Source organism: Hypanus sabinus, chromosome 10 (genome assembly GCF_030144855.1).
Source record: "Hypanus sabinus isolate sHypSab1 chromosome 10, sHypSab1.hap1, whole genome shotgun sequence".
Lineage (NCBI taxonomy): Eukaryota > Metazoa > Chordata > Chondrichthyes > Myliobatiformes > Dasyatidae > Hypanus > Hypanus sabinus.
In genome coordinates this window covers 165,964,344-165,975,416 of record NC_082715.1, presented here as the reverse complement: position 1 = coordinate 165,975,416, position 11,073 = coordinate 165,964,344, and positions in this window count along the sequence as shown.

Sequence of the window (11,073 nt, the reverse complement as noted above, 5' to 3'; positions counted from 1 at the left end):
TCCGCAGCCGGTGGTACCCAGAGATTCGTCCAGAAGGGGGCGATTCCATGGTGGAGACCCTGAGAAAGGAGGATTGGGTCTGATCTGAATCTCTCCCGCGATCTGTTTGCTCGGATGTCATATTCTGCAGTGAAATGGACTTTTCTCTCTTCGTCTCGTTCTCTCTGACGTGAATCTGTCACGTTAATACTCGGCCCGCTTCTCAGTACAACACACTGTCTGGTTTAAATGGCCCTGCCTGGCTGTTCCACTGGTCAATATGATCGAGGCTGATTTACCTAGGAGACAGTCCTTGCACTCCTTCTATACAAACTCTATATTTGCACTGTACTTACTTCAACGCTTCCGATACGCCAGCTTTCACAGCTCTCCTCGGTAGAGAGCAGCAGGGATTCACGCATTCTCATTAATAAGAATGAGAACATTCACATTGTTTTAAATGACCTTCCCCTACCTGACACTGTGCCCCGTCCTTCACTAGCCCCCCAACAACGAACATATATTAATCTGGAACTTCCGTTGCCGATATACATATTTGTGCGCGTGTGTGTGTGGTGCGTGAGTGTTTGTGTGTCTGTGTGTGTGTGTGTGTGTCTGTGTGAGTGAGTGTGTGTGTGCGCGCGCGTGTGTGTGAGTGAGTGTGTGGGTTGTGTGAGTGTGTCAGTGCGCGCGTGTGTGCGTGCTTGTTGTGTGTGTGTGTGTGTGTGTGTGGTGTGTGCATGCGTGTGTGTGTGTGTGTGTGTGAGTGAGTGTGTCAGTGCGCGCGTGTGTGCGTGCTTGTTTGTGTGTGTGTGGTGTGTGCATGCGTGTGTGTGTGTGTGTGTGTGCGTGTGATGTGTGTGCGCGTGCGTGCGTGCGTGCGTGCGTGCGTGTGTGTGTGTGTGTTGCTGTACGACGGTAACGCCTCCCGACTCGGCCTCCGCGCCCGTGTTCAGCACTTGGGTTCCTTCCACCGCCACGTCTTTGCCGCAGCGTCAATTACTTTCATGAAAACTTAACGAAGAAAGTCAACACCTTACGCGATCTGACGCTAAAGCTCCCACTTCCATTAAACATATGTCCTTTGTACTGGATGCACCACCACTGAGCACATGCATGTCGCTAATGACAACCCGCATCCCTGCCTTCAGTGAATTCTGACCGTCCATTTCCTTGTCCATCTCTGCATCAGCACTCCCGAGAACACCGTCCCTCTTTGTCAATATTCCAGCCCTTCTCATGCATGGAACGGACTCAGTACGTACATCAATATCGATAACTGTCCGGCCTTCGAGGACCATTTGACAAGCTGATCAATTCCACACCAGAACTGACGTTCTATTGCTTTTCACTGCACCGAGTAGCAGGACCCGAGACAGGGTGTTCATGTGTGACTTTCTGTTCAGGCCATTCAATGCAGGTACACCTCGGGGTATCACGTCGGGAAATACGGTGTTGTGTTCTGTTTACCGTGAAAGTGCAGATCAGAGTGAAAAATAAGTGAATATGTCTATCTACCTCACTGATACCTCACGCTACCAATTTTTCCCAACCACAGAACTATTGTCCTTGTTGATACAACTTTAATAAATGTAGGTGCTCCTCAAATGAGGGTGGGGGAGTGGAAGTGACATCTATACGGTGATGGAATTACTGTGCTTCATACTGGTTCGAAACGAGAAGCAGAATGAGGAATCTGATTGGACTGAGAAAGCATCATGTGAGAACGGGAAGGATGAGAGAGATCGTGGGAAGAGACAGGTGGGTGAGGAGAGCAGTAAGAGGCTAAAGTGAGGAAAATGAAGAAGAAGGAAAGGCGACGGGGAAATACCGGAAGGAAGAGATATCCATTCTCATGCCATAAGTTTACAGGCTGTATGGAGTTTGTTATTCACCCAGCATGAGAGTGGCCTCGACGTGGAAGAAAAGAAGGCCATGGACCGATCTGTCGATGCGGGAATGGGGACTTGAACTGGGATATTCCCAGATATTCCCACTGGGATATCCTGCTTCGTTGTTGGATCTGAGGGAGCGTCCCGTCCAGAAACATTGACGGCTGGAAGATGCTACCTGAACTGGTGAGTTCTTCCAGACTTTTGTGTGTGCTGCAATTAATTTGAATAACGGTTTGCGTGCGTTCAGTATCTGCGAAAGCCTGGATTTGATATTAGTTTAAGGATCTTCACTCTATTACCGAAACGTACAAAACGTATATTATTTTAAAATAATTCTATGGCAAGATCCATAGCCGAGAAGATTTCTTCAGTGAACAGAGCAGCGCAATAACAGCTCTCAATTGCTGTATGACCACAAAATCTATGGAGCCAATGAATGGACATCAGATGATCAACAATAACAATCATGAAAACGAGAGGTGAGCCGGAGAGTGATTCACATCAACTTTCACTGATTATTAGAATTGACATTCCTTCATCTCTGACATTTGCAATTCCGTGTCAAGCTTTCCATACCTCATCACAATTGGGATTTTACTTGAATTACATCATGCTTATTTTTACCCCAGCTGTTGGAAGACACGTCAGCATTGTGTAGTATTGAGTGTGCTGGGGCGAGTATAAATGAACGACCGCGGACATTCATCAGCTCAGCATTTCTTCAGCGAGATCGCGGGCAGCTGGAAGACAGACTGAATCTCGTACAGAATGCTTCAAACATTTTTCCGTGTGAGAAAGATTTATTTCCTGACCGTTGCCGTTATAGGTGTTCCTGGTAAGAACGTTTGCGAAGTGACATTTGCAGTTCTGCATATTCTGTGTTCTGTGGACTCTGTCAGTTACCGACAGCGTTGTGATGCCGGTGTGTCAGGGAGTGCGGTGCAGACATGGTGACAAAACTCTGTGTTCGTTCAGAAGTTTCCTGGCAGTTGAATCCGTGGCTTCGACTGAACATCAACTGGCCGCTGAAATAGATGCAGAGCAGAAGATCGGAGGTCTGATGCATAGCAGACTGTCGGATTAAATTTCGATAATCCAGCGCTTCTGCACCTTTACGGCCATTAGTGCTGTTCATCATCAATAGGGCAACATGGTTTAAATTCAAATTTAAAGTATTGCGCTGCATTTTCAGAAATTGCTACAGGTTTAAAGAGCAAGAAGTAAGAGGATCGCCGGTGAGATTCAGCTGGGCACTTTTCCATAGATGCAGCTTGGCCTGCTGATTATTATACCATCCTTATGATGATGGTTATGATTCCATTATGATTCCATTATTGTGTGTTGCTTGGATTTCCAGCAACACACAGTTTCTGTCTGGTTGTGATTCGCTAACTTGAGGCCATTCGGCCTTTCTCTTCTGCACCGAAACTTTATTTCGCTAGACCCCATCACTTGGGAGGTAGACTCCAAGACCTCAGGAGTTCCCAAAATTCAAATAAGGTTCTGTGTGATTTTGCGTGAACCGGGTTTTCATCCCATGTGAGGTGAATTGAGATTTAAGAGCCAACCCTGCCGTGTCTGTTGGAGGTCAGACGGGGTAAGGTACATACGATGCTCCGCGCTACAACAATCAGCGTCGAAGCATTTAGAGTAATCCTGCAGCAATCTGGGGAAAAACCTAAAAGAGACAGATGTCTTGAAGTACCTATGTTGTCGCTCTCAAACTTTTTAAAACATTTGAAAAAAGTTTTCTGCAAAGTTTGATTATTGTCAATTTACAGCTTATTTTTTTCCTGTGACATAGAGAGCGGCGAGAGAGTAATTATCATTCTTTTTGCTGTTTCCCAGTGAATGTAATTGCTATCGCGATCCTGTCCCGGGGCAAATGCGGGCTCTCCATCTGCACCATGCGCTACCTGGTGTCCATGGCAACGGCGGATCTACTGACCATCGTCTTTAATGTTATATTGTGGCGGGTCAGTTATTATTATTTCCCCGGGACTTTCCTGGACATCACCCCCGTATGCAGTTCGATAGCAGTCCTGGGATTTGCAGCCACTGAATGTTCCGTCTGGTTTACTGTCACTTTTACATTTGATCGATTTGTCGCCATCTGTTGCCAGAAACTGAAAGGAAAGTATTGTACCGGGAGAACTGCGGCTGTGGTTCTGACAACAACCGGCCTTCTCTTCTCTTTTAAATCATTGCCCCACTTCTTTATATTGCAGCCTATGAAAGTGATTGACAATATACCCTGGGACTGTATTACAAAGCCAGGCTTCTATACGGATCCCGGGTGGGTAGGATATGACTGGTTTTCTACCGTTCTAATCCCATTACTCCCGTTCGTGTTGATACTGCTGTTCAACGGTCTGACAGTCAGACACATTTTGGTGTCTAGCCGCATCCGTAAGGGGCTGAGGGGTCAGAGCAAGGCGGAGAACCGCAGTGACCCGGAGATGGGGAGCAGGAGGAAGTCTGTGATCTTACTCCTCACCATCTCGGGGAGCTTCATCATCCTGTGGTCGGTGAGTGTTGTCGAATTCCTTTATTACACAACCGCCGGACTGGATCCAAAGAATTACAAGGATTCGGAATACATATTTCAACACTCCGGAGACATGCTGATGATGTTAAGTTGCTGCACAAACACGTTTATTTATGGGGTAACACAGTCCAAGTTCAGAGAGCAGTTCATCCGCGCAGCGAAATATCCGCTCATTTCAATTATGCAATTAAATATTAAACAAAATGTCTATCTTATTCTCAGAGGCGAATGCTGTGTTTTCACCTAGACCAGGGGTCAGCAACCTTTACCACTGAAAGAGCCATTTGGACCCGTTTCCCACAGAAAAGAAAACACTGGGAGCCGCAAAACCCGTTTGACATTTAAAATGAAATAACACTGCATACAACGTTTTGTTTTGCCTTTATGCTATGTATAAACAAACTATAATGTGTTGCATTTATGAAATTGATGAACTCCTGCAGAGAAAACGAAATTACATTTCTGCATGCAACAAAAACATTTTGAACTCCGAAAAAAAGACGTTGGGTTGAAGGTTACTTTTAAGTAAAATACTCAACGGCTATTTGAGTCCTTCTTTTATTTATGAAAAACGCCAAACTTAAATTTGCCGCCAGCAGCAAACCAAAAATAACGTCAGCCAGCTGTCAACCTGAAAAATAAAAGGACTATTTCACTGAACAATGAAAACATATGAATATACGTAAAATAATAGGCAATTAAAATATTTATCATACTTGTTCAGGTTGACTCACACAGGACAATGCAGTCGTATTCAGTAGGGATGGATCGATGCTTAGTGGAGTGACCGGGAAGGATAATGTGTTTTTTTCCTCTCTGAACTCACAGAAGCGTTTCCCAAACGATGTTTGCATTGCGATGATTGCAGAATGTAAATACCCCGAATTTATCATGTCGTGACCTTGTTTGAACTCTCTCAAATTGGGGAAGTGAGACAATGTGCCTTTCTGTAAATCTCTGGCAAGCAAAGTCAACTTGCGCTCGAATGCCAAAACATCCTCCAACATGTGCAGGGCTGTACGTCCTTACCCCGTTGAAGAGCTGTGTTCAGCGTGTTCAGGTGCGCTGTCATGTCTACCATGAAGTGTAGCTTTTCCAGCCACTCTGGCTGTTCCAGCTCAGGAAAGGTAAGCCCTTTGCTGCCCAGGAAAGTTTTCACTTCTTCCAGACACGCGACAAAGCGTTTCAGCACCTCCCCTCTGGACAGCCAGCGATAAAAACACGTTGTAGCGGTGTGCTACACGCAGTCAGTAAACTGCAGTCAAAGATAGCTTTATTCGAACTAAACAGCCTTGCTTTTAAGCCTCCCTCAACCCGCCCCCCATGGGCGCGGATGCTGCAAAAGACACGTACTCACAAACCCCCGTAGGCTATCTCCCTTAGCCTGAACGCTGGCTAATTGTGAGCCGGTTCGGATGTGTCAGGAAATGGGTCGCCACGACGTCTTATTTAGATTGTACAAGATCACCATAATCTTCAAATTTAGATTTACATTTCAAAAACTAACAAACTAACATAAAATACATTTTAATTAAATACTGACCATGTAGCGGTGTGCTACACGCAGCGCCAAAATTATGACACGGAGTCGGTAACTGCAGTCAAAGGAAAAAACTTTATTCGAAATCTTCAGCCTCACTTTTAAGCCTCCCTCAACCTGCCCCCCCCCCCCCCCCCACCATGAGGCAGAGGCTCCAAAGCACTGTGCTTGCAAAACCCCGTAGGCTATCTAATTGTGAGTCGGTTCGGATGTGCCAGGAAAAGGGTCGCCACAACCTACGGAACTGTCAACGGAGAACGGAAAAGTCAGTCCTTATTCGTACATTTGCATAAGAATGAAATGACATTAAAGTCAGCGGACTACACCAACTTACAGAAAACTTGCTACTGATGCTTCGCATTAGATAAACCTTTTTTGGAAAATCTTTAACAAAGCAGAACTCGTGCATTTTGTCCATAATTGTGCAAATTTCTGTGGAAAACCCCAAATGTCTATTCTGTTTAAAGGAAGGCATGTAATCTCACTTTCTGATTTCTAATTAATTTCTATCAGAACAAACTGCACGTTGTATCTTCTCTGCACACACTCCCGTACAATCATCCCTTGTTTATATTTTAACGAGGTTTTCAGATAAAGTTGGTTACTCAAGGACACAACACGCTGCAACAGCCGACGGTCGAACTAGTGACCTTTAGATCACGAGACCAACTCCTTAACCACTTGGCCACGCTCCAACACGCAGGGATTGTACTTACAATAATGTCTAGTATCTTTCATTGGTTTGTATTTTATAGCGAGATGTTCGTGACCGATACTGGCCTCTAGATGGTGCCTGTGTAAGTAATCAGTTTAAGCTAAACTGTTGCAGGATCCTTGAATGTATCGGATTGTTTCTACATTCTCTGGGCATTTTCTGCCTTAATCGTCTTGAATTTGTGTAATTTTGGTATTTTTGTTGGTTAATCCCTGTTAGGGAATTTCCTTTTACTCACAAGACTCAGATCCGGGTATTCGTTCGGACTCTCTTTGTTTGCGTGACCTGGACAGCCGTCCTTGCGGAGACCAGCAACTCCGCTTACAATCGGTACACACACCCTGTTTATCATTGATTGGAATGGATATAGTTTATTCAGCATTACTCGTTCGGGGTTCATATAGGGATCCCATCCGCGCCGCCATATTGCTAGGGATATTCCTTATCCACAGAAGACTCGGACTGATGTGGAAGACTCTAACCGATATGGTTTGTTCAACATCTCCGTATTTGGTATTGTTCTGAGCAAGCTGGAGAGAAGAGCAACCAAGTCATGTGATCTTGTGGTGTACAGCTGCAGTGCAGAGGGCGGAACGGCGTAGGCCTTTGTCTACGGCAGTACGCTAGAGGGCGACATCAGGATTTTATGCTGACCCAGGCTTTAAGCAATACAGACACAAGATCCCACTGTCTCGCAAAGGTATTTACCCGACCAAGCTGGCCACAATTCCCCACAAAAAAAAAATAAATCAACCTTCCTCAGGACCCTGGTGCAACCAAACAACATATATCACACACAACAGATAAACCAAAGCATTGTACTATAAACTTTGTAACCTCAATGCTACGGGCAGAGGTTCCCACTTGCTTCAAAAAGGCAACAATTATATCAGAGCTTAAGAAGAAGAATGTGGGATAATAAAGACTATCGCTCGCAGCACTCTCATCGGCAGTGATGAAATGCTTTGAGAGGTTGGTCATGACGAGACTGAACTCCTGCCTCAGCAAGGCGACGGACCCATTGCAATTTGCCCATCGCCGCAATAGATCAACAGCAAACGTAATCTCAGTGGTTCTCCACACGGCGTGAGACCGCCTGCAGAACCCAAACACCTACACCAGGATGCTGATCATGGACTAAAGCTCAGCATTTAATACCATCAGTCCCACAATCCTGATTGAGAAGTTGCAGTACCTGGGGCTCTGTACCTCCCTCTATAACTGGATCCTCGACTTCCTAACCAGAAGATCACAGTCTGTGCGGATTGGTTATAACATATCCTCCTCGCTGACGATCAACACCGGCGCACCTCACGAGTGTGCGCTAAGCCCATTGTTCTATACTCTATATACACATGACTGTGTGGCTACTGTGATGTGTGATGAGCAAACCAGGCCGAGATGGGGGTTATAAAGATTCAACATGTAAAGGGGACTGAAACAGTAATTGCTGTTTGCTTATCTAGGTGTTGGATTTGAAATTACTCTGTTGGTTAATGAGTACTTATGTATTATATTAGACTCTTTAACGTGCCTGACTATTGTATTTTCCTCCCGTAAACATTCTTTTAAGGGTGGGGGTGTGATTTGTGATCAGCAAACCAGGCCGAGATGGGGTCCAGAGTTGACCCCCCTGTGAACTATACTGCTAACGAGAGAGAGAGAAGCAGAGGAGGGAGTCATCCTGCTGCAGATGCTGATAGAGAGAGAGAGAGAGAGAGAGAGAGAGAGAGAGAGAGAGAGAGAGAGAGAGAGAGAGAGAGAGAGAGAGAGAGAGAGAGAGAGAGAGAGAGAGAGAGAGAGAGAGAGAGAGAGAGAGAGATGATTTAGTATTATGGCTTCTTCGATAATTGTTTACTTTGCTCCAAGGACACTTTGCCTGCTTGTGTGTGTTCCTGCTGAGACAGCAAGGCGGTGCCAGGTGATGGACTTGGACAGTTGGTGTATGGCTGGTACCCCGGCAGGGGAAATAAAAAGCAAGTCTGTTGAGGCACAAGCAGATTCACCATGGGACACTGGAAGAGCATTGTATACCCACAGGAAGGTGGGGGTTTGTAGGATCGATTCGGAGGAATCGATCAGAGGCTCACAGCGTGTGAAAACGGACCGGTGGGGGCTTGTAAGTGTGTCCACCCTCGCCTGGGTGACAGGCTCACCACTGAAGAACGGTCTGGCCGGGAACGTAGGGGTCACAGTCGGTGACCACAACAGAAGAAGTAGACAACGGAAGGTTTGCCTGCAACTGCATCATCTTCCCAACTGTACAACAGCAACTACCTCGACCTAAACTAACCGGAATTAAACTGAACTGAACTCTGTATCATCTTACGACAATTCATTCAACCCTATACTTCGATATAGCTTGGTTTTGATTCCTATTTCTACACTTCTGTATATATCATTGCTAACCTGTTTTATATATATTTGCCTTTTATAGTACTGTATTACGTAGTTTTACTAATAAACACAATTAGTTAAAGTGATCCCAGACTCCAACGTATTATTCAATTTCTGCTGATTTGGTAATCCGGTCACGGGGTACGTGACGCTGGGCACAGGTCAAACACGATCTATGAACTTGCATTGTTAGTAGAATCTCAAGTGGTGACGAGAGGACGTACAGGAGTGAGCTATGCCAACTAATGGAGTGGTGGCGCAGCAGCAACGTGCTCTCAACATCAGTAAGATGAAAGAGCTGATTCTGGACTTCAGGAAGGGTAAGACGAAGGGACCCATGCCAATCCTCATAGAGGGATCAGAAGTGAAGAGAACGGGCAGCTTCAAGTTCCTACGTGTCAAGACCTCTGAGGATCTAACCTAGACCCAATATATTAATGCAATTAAAAAGAAAGCAAGACAGCGGCTATACTTTATTAGGAGTTTGAAGAGACTTTGCATGTCAACAAATACAATCAAAAGTTTCTATATTTGTACCGTGGACAGCATTCTGACAGGCTGCATCACTGTTTGGTATGGAGTGGCTACTGCACAGGACCGAAAGAAGCTGCAGAGGGTTGTGAATCTACTCGGCTTCAACTTGGGCACTTGGGCAATTATTACAAAGGAGATCTTTAGGGAGCGGTATCTCAGAAAGGCAACGGTCATTATCAAGGACCTCCAGCACACAGGGCATGCACTTTTTCCACTGTTATCATCAGGCAGGAGGTACAGAAGCCCGAAGGCACACACTGAAGCCATGCCCTGGGTACTGGAGGTCCTCTATAATGAACAGCTATTCCCCCTCTGCAATGCATTCCCAAATGGACATTGAAGCTTTGAACACTACCCTACTTTTTTTTAATATACAGTTTCTGCTTTTGCACGATTTTAAAAATCTATTCAATATACGTTATTGATTGACTGATTCAGTGTGGATATGCAGTGGGTCCAGGGTAAATGGTCTGTTCTGTGCACAACACGGTTCTTCCTGCTCTTGACACTGTCCAGAGCAGGATGATTGATGAGCGATGGAGAGTGGTCGACCTGTGCCTTCTTGTTTCCCCATCATAGTTTTTCTTTGTCTTATCCCCGCTGACACCCAGGCTACTGTTTTTGCACCATTGAACAAGCCTCTCTCCCTCCTCTCCGTTTGCTGACTCACCAGTGTTGCTGATGATACCAACCACTGTAATATCATCAGCGAACCTGATGATGTTGTTTGTGCTGAATCTGGCAGTGCAGACGTCAGACAGTAGTTTGGATATATCGGAATGAGTACACAACCTTAGGGGGTGGAGTAATGCAGCTTATGTTGTTGCTGCCGACATGAACGTAGTGGGACTTTCCTTCAGAAAGTCCAGAATCCACTTACGGAGAGGAGTGTTGAGTCACAACGAGGGCAGATTACCTATCAGCCTCTGAGGGATGACGGTGTTAACGCCGAGTTCACGTCTGTCAACAACATCCCGGCGTACGAGGCATCGGCTTCTCGGTTGGACAAGTCGGGTAGAAGGCAAGGCCGTGACGTCACCAGTGGAACTGCTTGAGCGGTCGGCGAAATGAAATGATCCAATGTAACCCGATGGCGACATTTTATACGATCCATTACCATCCGCTCAAAGCACAGCTCAACTGTTGATCTCCGTGCCGCTGGGCGTCATCATTTAGCCCAGTTATCGTTGTTCTCCTGGGCACCGGAATAATGGTTGCTGCCCTCAGCTTGAAGAAAGCTGTTAACGTTCTCAGCTAAGACTACTGTTGTTTGGGCAACTTGCTCCCACGGCCTCTGACTGTGTAAATTGTCCGGCTCTGCGGATTTGCGTTACTTTTCCCAGGGTAGTGTCCTTTTCACGTCAACACCGGCCAGAGTGGATGCCTGTTCCTCTCAGAGAGAGGAGGCTATTCTTAAATGGCTCATCATTCAGTTGATCTAATCGTGCATAGAAAGTATCCCCCC